Raw genomic sequence first — 23,622 nt, forward strand, 5'->3', positions numbered from 1 at the left:
CTGATCTGGTTTTGACCTTTTTGCCTGTCCACAACCATTCTCTTACCTACCCCTTTGGATTAATAAACATTGTAAGACTCCAACCATCTGCCTCCTGATGTGCATCTGGGTTTCGCCTTGTGCCTTGATACAGAGGGAACAATATGACAAACAAAGAGCTCAACTCTCTGTTTCCAATGTATGTTAATCTGTATCTGTATGTAAATACTGAGTAAATAGCCCACTGTCATCTGCACATGCCTAGGGTTTGCCTTTGGATTTCCAGATGTGCATATCAGTGTTCCTGATGATACCATATAATCTGACCAAGGTTAACCTTATTCAATAGAAAACAGGAAATATTGTTTGTTTTGGCATGGATATTCAACAGTGTTTTTAAACGTTGTGTAGGCATACAGATGTGTAGGCATTCCAATTAGAGGGCTAACAATAAATACATAATACTAAACAGCAGTCTACATAATTACATTTCAACTGTAGCTTGCCAGTTAGTGTTGGGGAGTAGATAACTTAATTTAGTTAAACTAGTAATGTAATTACATTTTCAATAGCTTGGTGGTAGTTTAAATTTAAATCTTGGTACTGTTTCCAGTAGTGAATTACTTTTTTACCATGTAGCGGTGTGGCTAACTACTGGAACTAAAATGTGGGAAAAGTAGGTAAGACTTTTCTTAATTTTTCAGCATCAGAACTGCATAATTCTCAATTGAAACATCTGACCCCAAAGTGATCTGTTCTTGAAATTTCTAATCTATGACATTTCAGATTTAGATATGATAATTTATTACAAAGTGTTACAAAATATTTTTCTTAACGGTAGCTTCAGTGTATCTTAATTTCTTCCAGTGTGAAGTAATTGGTAGCTTGGTAAACTATATTTTTCAGAGTAGCTTCCCAACACTGTCAGTAAGTGGGCAAGAGAACCGTATAAGGTTGTCATAGACAACTGTCGTGTCTTTGGCTATGCCGGATTAAGTGATATGACATGCTATTCTATAAAATAAGTTCTCCGTAATTAATCTTACCTGATTGAGCTAATCATGTCAATGTAATTAACTAGAGAGTCTGGCACCACAAACACATATTTATAGAGCTGTTATCTTCCTGTAACGGTTATCTTGTGGTGAAGGAGAGTCGGACCAAAATGCAGCATGATGATGATTCATGATATTTTAATGAAGGAAAAATACTATACATGAAGAAACTACAAAATAATGAAATGTGAAAACCGAAACAGCCCTATCTGGTGCAAACACAAAGACAGGAACAATCACCCACAAAACACTCAAAGAATATGGCTGCCTAAATATGGTTCCCAATCAGAGACAATGATACACACCTGCCTCTGATTGAGAACCACTCCAGACAGCCATAGACTTTGCTAGATAACCCCACTAAGCCACACACCCAACACCCCACAAAACCCCAAGACAAAACACACCACAATAAACCCATGTCACACCCTGGCCTAACCAAATAAATGAAGACAAACACAATATATTACGACCAGGGCGTGACACTTCCGAATAAACTCTTAAAGACCTAGTAATATTTTACATCAATAGCAGATATTAATCGTCATCTTAATTCAGTCTCATCTGAAAGTTGTAAATTCTTAGTTATCTGCACGAACCCTGGCTAACAAGTTGAATCAACAATACAAAATTGGGTTTAATTATTTATTTACTAAATACCTAACTAATCACACAGAATTACACATACACATAATTAAATCATAACTTGATTACAAAGCTCACGCTGATGTTGGCTTCGTTCTGTAGTTATTATCTGAACCATTCTGACATCGGACCGTTGTCCTCATGTCCTTGGAACAGGAGGTTATATTGTTGTCAAGGGCTTATATAGGAATGGAGAGGAGGGCGTGTTTAAAACGTTTTATAGTCCATGTCCCTTCACAGGGGTGGGCCACTGATTGGGCAGAGCCCTAAAATCACATATCATCCCATCACGAATAATTTCATATTCAAACATTTAAATTGAACAACAATTCCGTGTGAATCCGATAACTCTGATGTGTAGACTTTCCACTGTAGAGTTTATGTCATCTTATCATTGATGAGAATGTCTCAGATGACAACCGAACTGACATCATATTCATTAAGTACCACCGCATATGTTCAGTTCGTCGGATTACCACAACATAGTTAATTTCCTCCCCACCTTCTGATGTTCCCAGAATCTATGTTAACCAAGGGGTTTCCAAATGTAACATCAGTAGGGTAGAGAGAGGAAAAAGGGGGGAAGAGGTATTTATGACTGTCATAAACCTTCCCCCAGGCCAACATCATGACACAACATTAGTCAAGACAAGCTCTTGCTGCATTAAATTAAACAAAATGTAGTCTCCAAAATGGCTAATGTCACGGTTTTCATGTGGTGAAGGAGAGTCGGACCAAACTGCAGCGTGTATATTGCGATCCATGTTTAATCACACAACGTAACACGAATCCAAAACACAAACTCTACAAAACAATAAACGTAGTGAAAACCGAAAAAGCCTTAACTGGTGCAAACTAACACAGACTAAGGACATCAAGACACTCGGGACAATCACCCACGACAAACTCAAAGAATATGGCTGCCTAAATATGGTTCCCAATCAGAGACAACGATAAGCACCTGCTTCTGATTGAGAACCACTCCAGACAGCCATAGACTTTGCTAGATAACCCCACTAGCTACAATCCCAAATACATACACACCAAAACCCCAAGACAAAACACACCACAATACAAAAACTCCATGCCACACCCTGGCCTGACCCAATACATGAAGAAAAACACAAAATACTTAGACCAGGGCGTGACAGCTAAGGTGTAGCTCAGTGCTTATGCATAACTTTCTTGACATTGAACTAATGAAAGTCCCAAGCTTATTTCTCCATCTTTACATTTCATAAATGGTTGCTCATATTAACATACCAAATTATTATATTTTTTCTCTAACCTAACTCATATATTTGGTTAAGAGCAGCGAAAACCCTGTTAAAACCTAAATGCGATTTTCTGTATCTTGCCATAACATTCCTCTGGGGAGAAATATTCAGAGGTAGACATCTAACTGTATCTTCCTGTCCAGTGAAATTCCTGGTTATTTAAACCTGTCAACTTATTGCATTTGTTGTGTCATAAAACCTCCACCAGATGATCCACATTAGCCTGTATGCATTCAGGTGAAATCCCCCAAAGATCCTCAAACAACTGTGATTGTTTCAGACACAGGAGTTTTTCTACTCTCTTGGCTTCCCCCAACCAAACCATGGATCTGCTAAACAGAAATCTATCAGTTTCAAATACAGTCGGCCCAAGACAGAAAGAGCATGTCAGTAAATTTAAAAAACGCATCACTACATACCATGTGTCTGCATAGAAAGCTGCCCTTGATCCACTCTGAAGACCTTAAGAGCTTCTTCAAAAAGTGCCTCTGTATGGTTAATGGATTTCTATAGCATATAGCCGGCTATAGCTTCCCTCAGAGATTTCGGAATGTAACATTTTTATCAGCTCGAAAAGCCATGTCTGCAGGATCTGTTAATTGCTTTGAGCACTTGGCCCGCCGACTATTCCACTTGTTGGAAATGTACAATTTAGAGCTATTTTTGTCATACAGTGAGGCAGTTTGTTCATGCCACAGGCAAATTATTAGCATTAATCATTTGTAATCATTATAAGGTTTTTAGAGGTGAAATCAAAACAAACGGTTTACTTCGATACGACTAATTTAAACTGATTGTTTTCTACAAATTGCTGCTGAGATGCATTTGTATAAATGAAACAAGCTTGCATTTAGTGATATTATGAATCTATTTCTCATTTCAATGTTATTAATTGTACTAGTAAAATATTACAGAAATGAAAGCTGTACCCACAACAAACAAATACACCTCACATTTCCACTGCAAAAATCACAAATGGCAGAAGCAGGTTGAAACGGTCAACAAATATTATAAACTGGGTGGTTCGAGCCCTGAATGCTGATTGGCTGACAGCCGTGGTATAACATGAGTATGACAAAACACTTATTTCTTCTGCTCTAATTACGTTGGCAACTCAGGGGATTGTGATAAATGGCCAACATACCACAGTTAAGGGCTGTGTCCAGGCACTCCGTGTTGCGTCGTGCTAAAAAACAACCCTTAGCCGTGGTATATTGGCCATATACCACACCCCCTCAGGCCTTATTGCTTAAGTAAGCTATGGTACATGAACCCCATGCGCCTCCCTTTTGGTTGTGGTCTGTAACAGTTTGTTGAACATTTCCTAAACATTGAACTACTAATGTACCAATCTATGAAAACAATTTGCAGGCCTCTCCATCTCCATTTGTGGACACAGTCCAGACGCCAACACAGAGTGGAACTGATTCTGTGCGACTGTGATCCACACGGAGTGGAACTGACAATAATTACAAGTGGGATCGTGCCACCAACCAGCTATTGACTCCCTTAAATATTTGATACTGTACACATTGCAACTTGACAGGCTAACATGTTAAACGTTAATCCTGGTTGTAGATATCTTTCCATGTATATTGCTGTCAGGAGCTAAATCTCTCCCAAGCCCAACAAACAGGTTACATTTCTATCAAACGGACAAACATGGTAGCTATTACTCCCTCTTACTACTTGCTAGAGTCTAATGTGAAGTTTCAGGAAACTAACATGTTATCTGAATTTCTGTTACAAATTCATCAAACAAATTCAAGAAAAACATTTACTAACACTTTACTTTAATGGTCCATAGTAAACAATGCGATTAATCATTAATTACTCCCACATTTATAAAACATTTAACTCAATTCAAATCAGATGAAATTGTATTGGTCACATACACATGGTTAGCAGATGTAGCAAAATGCTTGTGCTTCTAGTTCTGACAGTGCAGCAATATCTAACAAGTAATATCTAGCAATTCCACCACAGATACATAATTCACACAAATCTAAGTAAAGGAATGGAATAAGAATATATAAATATAAATATATGGATGAGCAATGAGAGAGCGGGCATTTACTAATCATAAGTAAAGTATTTTTTCAGTCCATAATTTAAAGTGAGTGTCATTTAACACTAACCCTTACCTAGCCTAACATAAATGACCTAACCTAACCCTAACCCTTAACCCTAAATGGTGTGTAATCTTTCTGTAAGCCTTATAAATGGTTTATTACGTACCGTTGAAAAGAAAGCTTAAGCAAAAAATGCTGCAATGGAAAAAATGTATGTTCTGATGTCCCAGACGTTCAGTCAGCAGCCCCGAACCCAAATCATTTCTTGACAAATGAAGACGAACCAGTTATCAGAAGAAATTAACAATCTAATTGCCTTCCTTGAGTTTCCAAATGTGGTATTTTACCCAAAGGGTCCCAGATTAAAAGGGTAAACGGAGTTGTTTATGGAGGAGTGTGAGTAGATATCAATCCTTGCCATGTGTAATCAGTTCAGTATTGTCACTATGAAGGCTCCATGGGGTGACTTATAATGGGTCCCTATATGGCCCCTCTCTATCGTACTCAGACAGAGCTTGAAAAAAAGATGCTGGAGTTACGGCACGATGCAGGCTGGAAGGCCTCAAAGATGGAGAGGTTTAGAGAGTATGGGTAACTGTTGACCCAAATGTCCTCAGGGATTCACACATGCAATGATCACGGTCTTCACTGATTGAACCTAGTGATGAGCCTGACGTATGCCATGCCATAATCCCATTGCAGTCATTAACAACATAATAGAGTCATTAACAAAATAATAGAGATTATCCAGGTAAAAGTGGCATAAGTATCTAAATTGTCAAATTGCTTCCTTCCTGCCCCTGTCTTGACAGTGCTGCATGTCATTTACATCACTGATACCTCTCCATCTCAGGCATCTCTCACCAGCACACGCAAGGGGTGTCTTCAGTCCAGTGCTTGTGGGGAAATAGTTGTGGGGTTAAGGTACCACATGCTTCAAACACTTGTCTGCTGTCAACACTGAAGAAGGCACTACAGCAATACGACAGGATTAGGGATAAGCCCGCCAGAAGTTGTACAACTGATCTAGTTGTATGTAGCGCCGTAACATGTAAGGCTTACATGACCATGACCAACTGAAGCCTTGATGAAGAGGCTGCACAGATATCAGCTTCCGTGTTGAAATGGAATCTGTCATCCTGTTATGGGTGTAATTCTAGAAAAAAACATACAGCCCAACAACTAAACTGGAGAAAATGCTCCTCTCAACAAAAGCACCAGCCGTATGTCTGTTTCAGGGTGTGGAAGCAGAGTATATCCTTTACAGCAAACTATGTTAAGTGCAGCCAACACTTCAGGGCATCTGTAATTATTTCATATTTTTCACAAGGAGTAAGCATATTCTTCATAATCCACAGGCCCCTTGGTTTAACATGCCTTGCACAAAGTGACCTCAGATGACATGAAAAAAGCACACTGATGGTTGGTAACATCTGTCGGTTCTATATGTAATGTGGTGGGTGAATCAACACAACTAACTAATTCATCACAGAGACCTAGACACTTTGCCAGGGTAGGTGGAGCAGACAATTACTAAAAGTAGAGAAGCATAGTGCAACCTTTGCTGTAAAATAAAATCAATATGACATGTTTTTCGTCCACAAATCTTCTTCTAGTCAAAATGAGATGCAAACCTTAACTGTAAGCACTGTTTTTAGAGGACCACGAAAGAGTCAAGCTGAAGAATTAAGGGGAGACCAACTCCATATTAATGACCATGATTTTGGAATGAGATTTTCGACAAGCAGGTGTCCACATACTTTTGGTGACATAGACTAAATACTGTACTCAGCAGAGGTCACAGGCAGGTCCCCCAATATCGATAATATCAACATGATGAGCACAAGTGGGCAGCAACAATTGAAGAGTTTTCACGTTTGTGTTTATTCATCAGAAGTGATTGCTTAGTGGTAAAATCATGTGTAAAATATTACTGTTCTCAACATTTTAATTAATAGATTTTAGATGTGGATGAAAAAGTGTTTTTTTGCAAATCACTGCATCCATTGTTTAGCTGGAAATTAATGCTTGTATATTAGACTGTGGTACAATATATATACGAAAGTATATGGACACCCCTTCAAATTGGTGGATTTGGCTTTTTCAGCCACACCTGTTGCTGACAGGAGTATAAAATCGAGTGCACAGCCATGCAATCTCCATAGACAAACATTGACAGTAGAATGGCCTTATTGAAGAGCTCAGTGACTTTCAACGTGGCTGTCAACTGTAAGTGGTGTTATTGTGAAGTGGAAATGTCTTGTAGAAACAATAGCTCAACCACGAAGTGTTTAGGCCACAAAAGCTCACAGAAAGGGTGGTGAAGCACGTAGCACTTACAAATCATCTGTCCTTGGTTGCAACACTCTGGAAGCAATGTCAGCACAAGAACTGTTCGTCGGGAGCTTCATGAAATGGATTAACATGGCTGAGTAGCCGCACAAAAGCCTAAGATCACCATGTGCAAAGCCAAGCGTCGGCTGGAATGGTGTAAAGCTAGCTGCTATTGAACTCCAGAGCAGTGAAAACACGTTTTTTGGAGTGATGAATCACGCTTCACTATCTGGCAGTCCGACGGATGAATCTGGGTTTGGCGGAGTGGAGAACACTACCTGCCCCAATGCATAGTGTCAACTGTAAAGTTTGGTGGACGAGGAAAAATGGTCTGGGGCTGATTTTCATGGTTCGGACTAGGCCCCTTGGTTCCACATTTGGGATGAATTGGAATGCCGACTGAGAGCCAGGCCTAATCGTCCAACATCAGTCCCCGACCTCACTAATGCTCGTGGCTGAATTGAAGCAAGTCCCCGCAGAAATGTTCCAACATCTAGTGGAAAGCCTTCCCAGAAGAGTGGAGGCTGTTATAGCGGCAAAGGGGGGACCAACTCCATATTAATGACTTTTGGTCATGTAGTGTATGTGGTTGTCTAACCTAGCTATCTTATGCATTGACTCTAAGTAGCTCTGGAGAAGAGCATCTGATAAATGACCAAAATGTCAAATGTAAATGTTTTACATACAGATCTGAATATTACTTTTTAGATTTTCTTTGTAATTAAATATTGATGTCAAAAATATATCATTTGTGCATTTCTTTATTAAAAATGTAGTTATTTATTACATTTCACTGTGCAAAACCTAGCAGTACTACATTTTTCTCGCAGAGTATTTAGCAAAAAAACATGATTATTTGTCACTCTAAAATGAAACCATCAAGTGATTTTAAACAAATACAAGTCTATCATTGAACAACCCCATGCCTTGATTAGATCATGAAAAAGCACACCAATCTATTTCATAATTTCTTTCAACAATAGAAAGTAATTTACCAACATTTCTGAAAATGGATGTCTCGCGTTTTGGAATGAAACTCTTTAATTACAGCCCACTCAAGTCAGAGTGATTAGGTGATCACACTTGGCAAGGGGCTGACGAGATCACAGATAAGTCATTCCACTCACTCTATTTTCCCTAGTGTCAGACTGAACTCTCACTGCTAATGAAGCAGTCTAAAGTTCAAGGCAATAGACGGCATTGGTAATGGCGTCTTTTTTTGAATGGATTTTTATTGGGGTTTTGGATAAACGCCGAAAATAGGGTCTGTGATAAACACAGGCTTAGGATATCTTATATGATTTGTTCTATGAGATAATCTTCATCAGCCAACGTCACTTTATTTTTAATACTTTTTTAAGCATTTATATAATGAAAAAAAGCACATAAAGCACATAAGGCAAGGCTTCATAAACCATAACGGTCGTGCTAACTGACTGATATTATCTCATAGAACAAAACAAATAAGATACCCTAAGCCTGTGCTAACCTCTAACCCTATTCTTTCACATTCATATTCCCCACAGTAATGGCCGAATGAGCCAGTTTTAACTCATTTCCGTTGTTTAGGACTACAAGCTGACTGGCTCTATAACGTCAGATGGAGTGTTTTCACTGACTCCAGCCTTAAAGCGCTTAAACAACCTGTCTCCAAATATGAATAGACACTCAAAGTCAATCTTAAATGAATCATTGTTTATTGTTAGCTTGCTGGAGAGGTTCCAACCAACTCAATGCCCTATAGTACACATGTCAATCAGGAGCTCTCCCTGGGGAGACCCAGCAGTTGTCTTATATACGGCAATTCACAGACAAGTTATAATTGCACGATTTAGCATAATTCATTAATCATTACCGTTTTGTTTCATTCATGTGACTGACCAACACCTCACGAGGCTTCCCCTCTCTAAGCCGAGACCTTGAAACTGAGATATCTTTAGTTTGTTCTCAAAACAAGGTTGTTTGTTCTCAAAACTCAATCTGGGCATACTGCCAAATTGCAGCTACTGATAGGTGATTTGTACAGTCAGTCAGCCACTTGCATGAATACAGAAATTGGTTTATGGAACAGCACATGAATAGAACACAGACATGAGTTATAAGAAAAGCACAAACATTAATATTCCCATTACAAAAGCACTTCAATTTATTTTGAGTTTAATCCTCAATTTTGAAATCAGCATGTACTGGCATAGCCTAGGTAATCTACATTTCTCAGTATTATGACTACAAGTCTTTAGATATTTTATGTTCAACATTTTCTTTACATCACTTCACTTTTAACCTCTCTAGGGTATGTGGGATGCTAGCTGGATTTTGCTCAGATTTTCACCTGCCAAATCAGTACTGGTATACTCACAGACATTGCTTTAACAGTTTTAGAAACTTTAGAGTGTTTTTTTATCCAAATCTACTAATTATATGCACATCCTATCTTCTGGGCCTGAGTAGAAGGCAGTTTCATTTGGGCACGCTTTTGATCCAAAATTCCAAATGCTGCCCCCTACCCTAGAGAAGTTTTAATAGTAAAGATAATGTACATTGGCTCTTCAAATTTGCATGGCTCCATATATACATTTGGCTTTAGACAATCATTAGTGATGGTGATATCACCTCAAGTAAGAGGCCACAAGATAAAAAAGAAATGCTTCAAGTGACAATTTTTTAAAAGCTTCCTTTTCATACTTCAGTGATGACAAAAGCTGTATTCAAAACTACACTACAATTAATCTAACACTGACTTATTTCATTTAGGGAACATGGAGAAAACCTCCAAAATTAAATTGCGGGTACTATTGAATGAAGCTGCCAGTTGAGGACTTGGGAGGTGTCTGTTTCTCAAACTAGACACTCTTATGTACGTGTCCTCTTGCTCAATTGTGCACCGGGGCCTCCTACTCCTCTTTCTATTCTGGTTAGAGACAGTGTGCGCTGTTCTGTGAAGGGAGTAGTACACAGCGCTGTACAAGATCTTCAGTTTCTTGGCAATTTCTTCTGTGGAATAGCCTTAATTTCTCAGAACAAGAATAGACTGATGGGTTTCAGAAGAAAGTCCTTTGCTTCTGGCCATTTTGAGTCTGTAATCAAACCCACAAATGCTGATGCTCCAGATACTCAACTCGTCTAAAAAAGGCCAGTTTGATTGCTTCTTTAATCAGGACTACAGTTTTCAGCTGTGCTAACATAATTTCAAAATAGTTTTCTAATGATCAATTAGCCTTTTAAAAGGATAAGCTTGGATTAGCTAACACAATGTGCCATTGGAACACAGGACTGATGGTTGCTGATAATGTACCTCTCTACGCATATTGCATAAAAAATCTGTCATTTCCAGCTACGATAGTCACATTACATTACAACATTAGCAATGTCTGCCGTGTATTTCTGATCAATTTGATGTCAATTTTAATGGACAAGAAATGCACTTTTCTTTCAAAAACAAGGACATTTCTAAATGACCCCAAACTTTTGAACGGTAGTGTATTCCCTCCCTAAACGCTTGAAAGAAAAAAAACTCCCTATACATAATAGCTAAATCTTTTTATAATACCACAAAATTACTGAAATTACAGGTTAAGAATGGACAGAGAGATAGCATTCAAAGCATACTCCGTTTTTAAATGTAACATACTATAAAATGTTCTATTTTTGCATTCCCAAAATGTCTAATATTATGTATGGGTATAAAGACACGGCCTCTCTCTGATTGGGCACTTGGTCAATGTTTTAAACTAATTGACCGTTATTTTATATGAAAACATGGCATATATTGTTCTCAAATTTGCTGTTTTATGTCCTGAAATAAAGTAACAACTTAGTTTATTGGCAAACAAATGTCAGTGTAGCGATGCGGAGCATTCAAATGTTTCTGTGCTGCAGGGAGGTCTTATTAAACACTAGTTTCAATTAAAGGATGGCAAAGTCCTTACCGAGCATGATTTCACTGCAGCCACAGAGCCCTTACCTGACACACTGTATCTGTTTGTAAGAAATTAAAGCATTTATAATGGCTGAGTAAATCGTTTATTCATCATTTTGAGAACTTGGGACTATAAGGTTCTATATATATATATATATATATATATATATATATATTCTGAAATAATTGGCTTTAAAGTTCTGAACCCTCATTCGTTTGAATGGTGTCAGCATTTAAAAAAAATCTTGTATTCTTTTTAACTTAGCGACACGAATTGGCGTACTATACAGTTGAACAGAATTGAACAGAACAACAAAAAATTGAATAGAACAAGGCTACAGTATGTCAATAACTACATTTTGACAAAAATGCAGATAGAACCTTGTAGTCCCAAGCTCTTGATTTACTAATCATTATTCCCACATGTGTAAATGTTACTAACCTAGTTATTCACACATTTATTAACAGCTTCAAAAGCATTTAAAGGCCCAGTGCAGTCAAAATTCTGACTCAATATGAATTTTAAATGAAAATATCTGCTATTTTTAAGGATCATCAGGTAGTGCTGGAATGTCTACCAATGGCTTGTCCAACTTTTTTAAATAAACCACTCAAAACATTTATAAAGTATGAAAGCCCACGCAAAAAAAACGTAATAACTAATGATTAGTAAATTGTTTATAAGGACCTAAAATAAAACCTGTTAAGGATTGTACCCTTTTTAAAAACATTTTTTTTGCCTAAAATTACATACACAAATATAACTGCCTGTAGCTCAATACCTGAAGCAAGGATATGCATATTCTTGATACCTATTTGAAAGGAAACACCTTGAAGTTTGTGTAAATGTGAAATTAATGTAGGAGAATATAACACATTAGATCTGGTAAAACGTGTTTGTATTTTTTTTCTACCATCATCTTTGAAAATCAAGAGAAAGGCCATAATGTATTATTCCAGCCCAGGCACAATTTATATTTTTGCCACCAGATGGAAGCAATGTATGTGCAAAGTTTTAGGCTAATCAAATAAACCAGTGTATATCTGTTCAAAATGTTGTATCAAGACTGCCCAAATGTGCCTAATTGGTTTATTAATACATTTTCAAGTTCATAATTGTTCACTCTCCTCAAACAATAACATGGTATTCCTTCACTGTTATAGCTACTGTAAATTGGACAGTGCAGTTAGGTTAACAATAATGTAATCTTTCTGCCCATATCAGATATGTCTATGTCCTTTTTTTGTTACATACAACTTCATGCTAATCACATTAGCCCACGTTAGCTCAACCATCCCATGGGGGGGACCCCGATCCCGGAGAGGTTAACCCTTTGACGCGTACAATCACATATTTGTGATCATTGTTGAGTGGTCCCTGCAGCGTACAATCTCAAGTGATTGGAACAGTCGCAGGAGAACGTATGATGCAACAAACACATGTAAACAGCATTGTTGTCTGAACAGCATCTAAATATTTTTTTTGTACTGACGGAAAATAAAGTTCTTAAACTTTATTCCTCAATTGTACCTTTTATTGTAAAGATAAATGCAAACTTTATCGTCCAAGCATCACACAGAACACATGTACAGCCAAACTCATTCCAAACTCATTCCATAAACCAGTCTAAATAACAGGTTGAACTGACAAAAAAAAACATAAAATAAGTTAGCGACCAAACAGATAGACTAGTGTACAATGTACCAAATCGCTGGTGAACACAAGAGACAAATATAATGTTTTTTAGAAAATGTGTGTCAGCTAAGCTAACAGCAGCTAAATTCTATATGATGGCAGCCATGTTTGTTTATGTCATCCCTTGACAAAAACTCCCTAATCCCAGAATGCTCATCACTATAAGACACAAATAAACAAAGTCACATTGCCTGAAAAACATGAACTTACTTTAGCCACTCTTCAGCATATTACAAATCCTCAATGTACTTGTTACAGTGTATACAATAACCAGATGTAGGAGAATATAATACATTAGAACTGGTTTAAGATAATACAAACAAAAAAATATGTGTTTTCAATTTTCTTTGTTCCATCATCTTTGAAATGCAAGAGAAAGGCCATATAATCAGATTTGAGTTTAGGCAGAATTTAGATTTTGGCCACCAGATGACAGCAGTGTGTGTGCTAAGGGGTTCAAACTGTAGAACCCAGTTCCTACATTTGAATATAAAAATGTATTTTATCAAACAAAAAGATGCTACTGTACCTTTTATCTCTGGGACCCTCAGGGTGACAAATCAGAGCAAGATTACTGAATGTAAGTACATTATTTATCTTTAGAGGTGAATGTATCAAACCAGTTGCCGTGATAAAATCGTTGTTGTGCACTCTCCTCAAACAATTTCATGGTATTTTTTTCACTGTAATAGCTACTGTAAATTGGACAGTTCAGTTAGATTAACAATAATTTAAGCTTTATGCCCATATGAGACATGTCAATGTCCTGTAAAGTTGGCTGTTCCTTACAACGTCATTCTAGTCACATTAGCGCACATTAGCAACAATCATCCCGGTTTAGGGACACTGATCCCGTAGAGGTTAAAAATCGTATGAATGGAGTAATGATGAATAAACAGTTTACTAATCCCTTAAAAATGCTTTATTATGTGAAGCCATTATGAAGGGCAACCAGAAAGTCCTCATAGGAGAGAGCACCTAAACAAAGAGATGCCAAACAGTGTCCATGTATGGTGTTGACACTTCCTAATGAAGAAACCTAAACGCAAGCCCAAGCCTTGTAATATTGGTGAGCTTTGCATCTGGGCCGAGGCTGTTATTGACTGTAACAGGAGCCATAAATCATGGGAGCAGCACAGTGTGAACAGCCCACTGCCTTAGCTAATGTGTGCACTTGCAATCTGCTTTCAGGTCACCAGTGCAGTGGAGCACACTGACTCAGATGCAATAGTAACCACAACATACCGGTCCCCACTTCCTCAGGTGGTGAATGTGCACAATTTCAATTAGGCCTATACAATATTAGTGCACATAAAGATAAAGGCAAATTCATCTATATATATTTTTTAAAATAGGTTAATTCTTGAGCCATATTTTGACAGTAAAATATAACAATAATAGCCTAGTTGTCAACCCAAAATGAATGACAATTACTGGATTAGGTTCATATCAAAATACTACGGTATATCTCGATTCATGCATTCCTGTTTGGAAATGTTTGAAGTAATAACTTATTTATTAAATACCAGTAGTCTATTACACTTCTTAATAAACCACTGTGAATTACTTTATAAGTTGATTTATCATTAACACTTTACTTGGATAGTCCATCTGTAGATGCTCTATAGACTACCTCTCTTATCCTACCTCATTTGCACATACTATATATAGATTGTTCTACTGTATTATTGATTGTATGTTTGTTTATTCTATGTGTTGAACTGCTTTGCTTTATCCTGGCCAGGTCGCAGTTGCAAATGAGAACCTGTTCTCAACTAGCCTACCTGGTTAAATAAAGGTGAAATAAAAATAATAAAATATCTACAGACTGTCAGTAACATTTAATCTAACTACAATATATACTAACCCTAGCCACAAACCTAACCTCAACCCTTATCCTAAACCTAAACTTAACCTTGACCCTAGCCATAACCTCTACCCTAACCCTTATTTTAACCCTAACCGTAACCTTAGCAAACAGTTGTTTATCAACAGATAGTTTGTTGGTAGTATGACCATCCGTAGAGCATCTACAGATGGACTATCCAGACTATCCAAATTAAGTGTGACGTTAGTCTGGAGACATCCATACACTTGAGAGGGACATAGCACACAAGAATGCATACACACACTCTTCATACACAAACACACATTCACTCTCTCTTAACCTTCACATTTGAATTGTTTAACTTGATCACATTTTAGTTTGTTTTGATCAGCGTATTCATGATTAGAATGAGCATTATACCAGGTACCGCATAACAAGAGGTTTTGTACGCACAAACCAATTGCAGGCATGCGTCCATGAACTGTAACATGTTCCTTTCCTTTCACAGATGATCAACAATCGAGACAACGGGCTAACATCGCTAGCCACACATACATACAATTAATACGTGTTTTTGACCTTTACACAATGTCTTCCTTCATTTTAAGGCATGGCTTTAGATCAAGTGATGGAGGACATAGGATGAACTAAAAAAGTGGAAACGTTAGTCTGGAGCAATGCATACACTTGAGCACACAAAAAGGCATACACACACACACTTCATGCACAAACAGAAATTCACTCTCTCTCCCCACTCCCTGTACACCCATTTAGTCCAACACGGAGTTCACTTGAAGGTGGACTGAAGGTGCCATTTACTGGTAGGCATTGACATTCCATCACGTGCTGGCATTGCAATCAAATGGAGCACTCAACCAAACTCATTGGTTCGACATCAACACACTTTGCCCCCCGCTACACAAGGAAACAAGGAGTGTTGACATTTTATACATCCAACTCCTCTCTGTTAATTTGGCTCTGCATAAGAGTGTGCTAGTCCACTGCATTTAGGGGCTTTACACCATCTCCTGCCATGACATTGAGGTTAAAGGATCATTGGTAGGAGACATACAGTACATGAACAGCATTTGTCTGAGGTCACTGATGATGATGACTGAGTTCCTGTCGGGTAACATCACTGTCTCAGCCACTGCTCCAATATGCCTTGATTAAAAAACTGACTTTCTTTATACGAGGACAGTGCATCACCTCTCCACAGATCAACTCTTCATCTTAACAAACCTACCAGAAATCATAGGCCTACATTCATTTCAAAATGCTCAACAATACATACATACATTCTCAAAGTTCTAATCATTTTAGTCCAAAATACTCATTCTGAATCTACCAAGCAAAAGGCAGTAACTACTCATTTGGTCGAAAATTTGTTAATGTCATTTTTGCTACATTAAATACATGCTTAATCATGTGGACAAGTATCCTGCCTCTATTGTATTGTGTTTAGCAGAAAATGGGGGTCATGTTAGCAGTAACTGCATAAAGTTACTGTGAAACCAAGGTAAATAAATGCAATTTTTCACAGTTCCACGCTATGGCCAGTTACTGCCTTTTTGCTTGGTAGGGAAGTTTTGACTTCTCAGTTCTCTCAGGCAGTCTCTCACCTGTAAAAGTGAACTGTAAAAGTACAGGATGACCTATTAGACAACTTTTTTTTAAATTCAGGAACTGGTACACTCTTCGGCCGCTTCTTTTGCAACAGCTATCCTAATAAAATAAAATAAAAATATCCTATTGAAGAACCCTTTGAAAAACTATGTTTGGTTCCAGGTAGAACCCTTTGCGGTTCCACGTAGAACCCTTTCCACAGAGGGTTCTACATAGAACCCAAAAAAGGTTATATGTGTAACCAAAAAAAGGTTCTACCTGGAACCAAAGAGGATGGAAGAACCTTACTGGAAACCTTTTTTTAAGTGTACAGTGTACTCAGTATATAGAAGTAGAATCCAGTCAAAGAAGAACATAAGGTAAGCATGCTTTAGACAAGGACATTACTGTAATGTAATCCTATCTTCCTGTGTTCGTCAATGACGCATCATTAACAGTTAGCTGTTTCAAGAGATTCAATTGAGTCACTTGTGATGTCATTCGGTGAAAGGATAAAGAAAGTGGAGGAAAGAGCTGAGATTAGCTCTGAGGACAAATGCCATGCTAAACCTGAACAGGGGCATTACAGGTAATGAGTCACCCAATCTCAGATAATAGTTGGTACTACCGACCATACAGCCTCCTGGCTATCAGCTAAGCGGGTCCAGGAGGTAAAATTAAACTAATCCTCTCCATTCCTGACGACTCACCATACATTTTAATTCCACAGCTCTATCGATTGCTACATACATTCTGTCTGAAACTTCCATCCTAGAAATCGTTTGTGTGACTTCAAAATTAAGGTAATGTACAAAACAAATTCATCAGGGATTGGAACATCTCTAACAAATCCAGTCAATTATAGTATCAGCTGATAATGTTATCATGTAGGCTAGGGCTGGCACAACCCATTGGTTTCTGAGACCAATCAGAACGGTCAGAATGTGGAGTGATGTAGATGAGTAGCAAGGCAAATCCTATGCCAGGGAGAGAACATGTTTCTGTCTATAGCTACAGTAGCTATGTCCATATCTGTGTAACTACTATGTGATGGATCTCCTCTCCTCTCCCACACACACACACACACACACACACACACACACACACACACACACACACACACACACACACACACACACACACACACACACACACACACACACACACACACACACACACACACACACACACACACACACACCACCGTCTGAGAGTATGGTTAAACTCTAGACACATGAAATTGATCTATTAAACATTAATAAGCATTTGCTATCCTCTAAGCAAGCAAACCACATTGTTCACTAAAAGAGCATTCTTCTTACATAATGTATATCCTGTATGTTCTTACATACTATAGAGAAGCAACCATATAGAAATAAGGGATTGTTATTTATTGAACAGAATCACTAAAAGAAGAAAATAACATGTTCAACTGCACTGATTTAAAATGGCGCCAGAGAGGATGTCTGACGATTTATGTGCTCCTAACCAACTGTGCTATTTTGTTAGATTTTTGTGTTGTTTGTAACTTTTTAAAAATGTATTTTGTACGTAATGTTGCTGCTACCGCCTCTCATGACCGAAAATAACTTCTGGACATCAAAACAGCGATTACTCACCTCGAAACTGGAAACGAGTCTGACAAGCCTGAAACGAAGGATATACTGCTTTCCCGGGAACAGGCCCAAATCCCCGTGACGAAAAGACTGAGAAAAGGGGTGATGAGGTCGGGCTGCATTCTGGGAATTAGTTGAAGAGCGAGTAAACTCCCACTGCCATTCGTTCTATTGGCCAACGTGCCATCATTGGAAAATAAAATCGATGACATACGATCAAGATTATCCTACCAACGGGATGTTTCACCGAGTCGTGGCTGAAAGACGACAAATATATAATATAGAGCTGGCAGGATTTTCAATGCACCGGTAGAACAGAGCAGCTACGTCTGGTAAGATGAAGGGTGGGAGGTGTGTCTATTTGTCAATAACAGCTGGCGTGCGATGTCTAATATTAAAGAAGTCTCAAGGTATTGCTCACCTGAGGTAGATTACCTTATGTGAACTGTAGACCACACTACCTACCAAGAGAGTTCTCATCTATGTTATTTGTAACTGTCTATTTACCACCACAAACCGATGCTGGCACTAAGACTGAAGGCCATAAGAAAACAAGAAAATGTTCATCCAGAAGCAGCGCTCCTATTGGCCAGGGACTTTAATGCAGGCAAACTTAAATCTGTTTTACCTCATTTCTGCCAGCATGTCACATGTGCAACCAAAGGAAAAAAACCTCTCGACCACCTTTACTCCACACACAGAGATGCATACAAAGCTCTCCCCTGCCCTCCATTTAGCAAATCTGACCATAATTATATGCTCCTGATTCCTGCTTAAAATCAAAAACTAAAGCAGGAAGTACCAGTGACTAACTAAATACGGAAGCGGTCAGATGATGTGGATATTACGCAACAGGACTGTTTTGCTAGCACAGACTGGAATATGTTCAGGGATTCATCCAATGGCATTGAGGAGTATACCACCTCAGTCATCGGCTTCATCAATAAGTGCATCAACATCGTAGTCCCCACAGTGACCAGAAATACATATCCCAACCAGAAGCCATGGATTACAGGCAACATCCACACTGAGCTAAAGGCTAGAGCTGCCGGTTTCAAGGAGCGAGACACTCATCCAGACACTTAAAATGAATCTTCTATTCTCTCAGACGAACCATCAAACAAGCAAAACGTCAATACAGGATTAAGATTGAATCCTACTACACTGGCTCAGACGCTGGTTGCATCACCGCCTGGTATGGCAACTACTCGGCATCTGACTGTAAGGCGCTACAGAGGGTAGTCGGGCCAAGCTTCCTGCCATCCAGGACCTATATAATAGGCGGTGTCAGAGGAAAGACCCAAAAATTGTCATAGACTCCAGTCACCCAAGTCATAGACTATTTTCTCTGCTACCCTACGACAAGTGGTACCGGGATCCAAGTCTTGGAAGAAAAAGGCTCCACAACAGCTTCTACCCCCAAGCCATAAGAATGCTGAACAATTAATCAAATTGCCACTGGACCATCCCCCCATTTGTTTTGTGCACTGCTGCTACTCACTGTTTATTATCTATGCTGTCACTTCATCCCTACCTACATGTATAAATTACCCTGACTAACCTGTACCCCCGCACATTGACTCAGTACCGGTACCCCCTGTAAAAACTAATTTGTCGCATGTGACAAATACAGTTTGATTTGAGTAGATTTGAGATTCTTCTTTAAGTGTGGGTTGATATCCTTGAAATACAGATGCCCTGAAGCCTTGAAGCCCAAGCCTGTCCACACATGTCCAAATTCCAATTTGTAAGACAATCAACCATGAAGGCAATGCGGGCGCTGGTCAGAAAATGTGCTGGGGGAAAACATTTGTGCAAGGTCTGTTCTGACTAGAGATGCGTAATGTCTTCATACTTGATCTGGGGAAACACTCGGGAAGTGCTTGGGTTCAGTTGAAGAGAGAAGTTTGTCTGCTCAGTAAAGCCTCAAACATAAATTGTCCACAAGATTGAAATGGGCAAACTTCTTAGGCGAATTAACAAAGAGGCGAAACACACCTCAATTCAAACTGTTGTTCGAAAATAAAACTTGTTAGAAAATCATTTGAAATTGACCAGTTGAAACACAGCCTATTGATAATTAGCAGGCAGCGTTCATTGGTTTGAGGGCAGCGCAGGTAACTATCCTGTTGCGTAATATTCACATTTTGGAACAGTGAGAGCATTCTGACATCACGCACATGAAAAAACTCATGCAGGGTCGACAGATATAGATATTTGGAACTCACATGTGAAAAGGTTAAGGTTTAGGATTGGATTCAAACTTAAACAACTACCCTATTAAGTTTAGGTATTCATTCCGAATGGATAAGGTAATGGTTAAGGTTTAGGATAGGGCTAAAGCAAAAAAAAAGTATCTACCACTTGGATTGAAGACGCGAACCTCGGAAGGACGAATCTGAGCAGGAGGATCAACCCACTTCGAAATGTTTTCTTTGGAGCATTTTCGAAATTTGACCTTTGGAGAAAAGTGGATAAAGTTATTTCATTTTGTATTGCCTTGGGCTTTAGGGCTTCCATATTAAAGCCTTACTTCAGAAAACCTTTTTGCTTAGAGTTCTAACACAAGGGTCTCCAATGAAGATAAATAAGCAAGATAAATAAATGGCCCCCCAAAAAATCAATGCTTAGAATAACTTACTTCTTTGATGTGAAATATATGCCTGTCCCCATGTTGGTTTGCCATGTCTTATTTTTGCTAAATTAAACGGGAGAGAATGGTAATGTCCTTACCATTTCTTTATTAAAAAATAATAACAGTATGTGCAGTTTAAACATTTCCAGTGAAATGCAGAATCAGCTAGGACTTTTGTGCGACTGTGTTGGAGGATCCAATCTGTCTCCCTACAGGCCATTGTACACCAGCAATGGCACAGATCATCCCAAAATTTGAGCATTATAATTATGCAAAGGGTAAAAAAAATTGGACAGAGAAAAATATATCATTATAGCAGACAAAAGAGCTCTCTTATTGCTTTCAAGTCAGAGATGAGACGATGTACCAAATGAAGCCATTTGGGGCGGCATAACCTGTGGCTAGCTTTTTCTATGGCAGTCTGTTCTTGTATTAGTTCTAACTCTTACACTCTCGACATTTCAGTAATAACTTTATTTCAAAGCTTCGAGAAATACATTTCAAAGTGTCTGGGATAAGAGAGGAGGAAATAATTGATTTTGCACTGATCAAGCGATGTAGCTTCAGAAAGTGGTTACACAGAGTCATCTTTTTTAAAAAAGAACATGGAGAGAGATGATACATACAGGAGGAAAGGTGACCAGTCAGAGCTCAGAAATGACACATTTGATCATGTCAGATAAGCATATGAGGAGAATAACTTGCAGTTTCTTTGGAGAGTAATAGCTTACTCTAATCATGTACAGTATCTATATGGTGCTGCAGACATCACACTTTTTGCAATACAACTTCTGAATCTCCAACGTGTTATTAAAGTTCAGATGGGAGGGAGACAGCCAGTAAGTATGCAGTAGTCCCATAGAACAGAACTCTGCAGGGTTTTAAACTGTGCCATATCCTGGGCACTTAAGCCTCTTTGTGGCACCTATTACATTCAGCCAATTAATTAATACAAGCTTTGATGCAGACATAAATGTATTCGAGTGCACATTGTACCATTACCATTTCACTGTTGAAGCAAAAACTGAACATTGATATTTACAGTCAGCCTTTTGAATGAAAAAGTTAATTCAATTAAAATGACTGGGTGTTCCTGAACTCATCTTACATGTTCAATTTGACTATAAACTCAGCAAAAAAAGAAACGGCCCCACATGAGGGAGGAGAATGTCTTCCCTGTAACGCACAGCGTTGAGATTGCCTGCAATGACAACAAGCACAGTCCGATGATGCTGTGACACACCGCCCTAGACCATGACGGACCCTCCACCTAAAAATCAATCCCCCTCCAGAGTACAGGCCTCGGTGTAGCGCTCATTCCTTCGACGATAAACGTGAAACCGACCATCACCCCTGGTGAGACAAAACCTCTACTCGTCAGTGAAGATCACTTTTTGCCTGTCCTGTCTCGTCCAGCGACGGTGGGTTTGTGCCTTTAGGCAACGTTGTTGCCAGTGATGTCTGGTGAGGACCTGCCTTACAACAGGCCTACAAGCCCTCAGTAGCCTCTCTCAGCCTATTGCGGACAGTCTGAGCACTGATGGAGGGATTGCGCATTCCTGGTGTAACTCGGGCAGTTTTTGTTGCCATCCTGTACCTGTCCCGCAGGTGTGATGTTCAGATGTACCGATTCTGTGCAGGTGTTGTTACACGTGGTCTGCCACCGCAAGGACGATCAGCTGTCCGTCCTGTGTCCCTGTCTTAGGTATCTCACAGTACAGACATTGCAATTTATTTCCCTGGCCACATCTGCAGTCCTCATGCCTCCTTGCACCATGCCTAAGGCACGTTCACGCAGATGAGCAGGGACCCTGGGCATCGTTCTTTTGGTGTTTTTCGGAGTCAGTAGAAAGGCTTCTTTAGTGTTCTAGGTTTTCATAACTGTGACCTTGATTGCCTGCGTGGTAAGCTTTTAGTGTCTTAACAACCTTTCCACAGGTGCATGTTCAGGAATTGTTTAGGGTTCATTGAAAAAGCATTTGAAAAGGTCGTTAAACAATGAAGATCTGTGAAGTTATTTGGATTTTCACCAATTGTCTTTGAAAGACAGGGTCCTGAAAAAGGGAAATTTCTTTTTTTGTCGAGTTGATCAATTGAACAGAGAAAGATGATGGAGATGGTAGGAGAAAGGCCTAAGTATGTGTAAATTGTAAATACAAACAGAAAATAACTACCCACAACCCATAGTGGGAAAACAGGCCGCCTAAGTATGGTTCTCAATCAGAAACAACGATTGACAGCTGCCTCTGATCGGGAACCATACCAGGCCAAAACCAGAAATACAAAACATAGAAAAAAGAACATAGAACGCCCACCCTTGTCACACCCTTGCCTAACCAAAATAGAGAATAAAAAGCCTCTCTATGGCCAGGTCGTGACACACTGGTCCCTTATCACCTTACCTTAATTAACCTAACTCTATGTACCTTGCTTGTTTAATACAGTTTTCACATGAGGTAAAACAATCAAACAATGCTAATATAAAATTATTCTTGAACCAATGCTTGCAACATTGGAGAAGACAACCAATGTTCCGGTTTTACAAGCCCTGGTCCTGCTTGTGAATGTTAAATCAAAGCAACAACCCCAGTGTTTTGTTTTCAGAACATAAATTACTACCAAGGATCTACTTCTTAATCAACCTAAGCACACAGCACTAATAAAACATGATAGTATTACAGTAAAGCAATCCAGGAGAACACTTTGCATGTCATATAAAATGTCATACTGTGGTAAAATAAATAAATAACTCAGCCAATAAAGTCATTCATTCAATCACAAAGGAACACAGTGTGCCCTATAACACCACTGAATTGATGTTCCAATAATTTCCCAGCCGAAATAGATGTCACGGTAAGCATAAAGATAAAAGCAGTCTCTCCCTCTACCTGTCTGATGGACTAACAGCACACAAACCCCTAACCTGCGCCCAAGCAAATACATATGCACATTTAACATACT

Source organism: Oncorhynchus keta, chromosome 26 (assembly GCF_023373465.1).
Source record: "Oncorhynchus keta strain PuntledgeMale-10-30-2019 chromosome 26, Oket_V2, whole genome shotgun sequence".
Classification (NCBI taxonomy): Eukaryota; Metazoa; Chordata; class Actinopteri; order Salmoniformes; family Salmonidae; genus Oncorhynchus; species Oncorhynchus keta.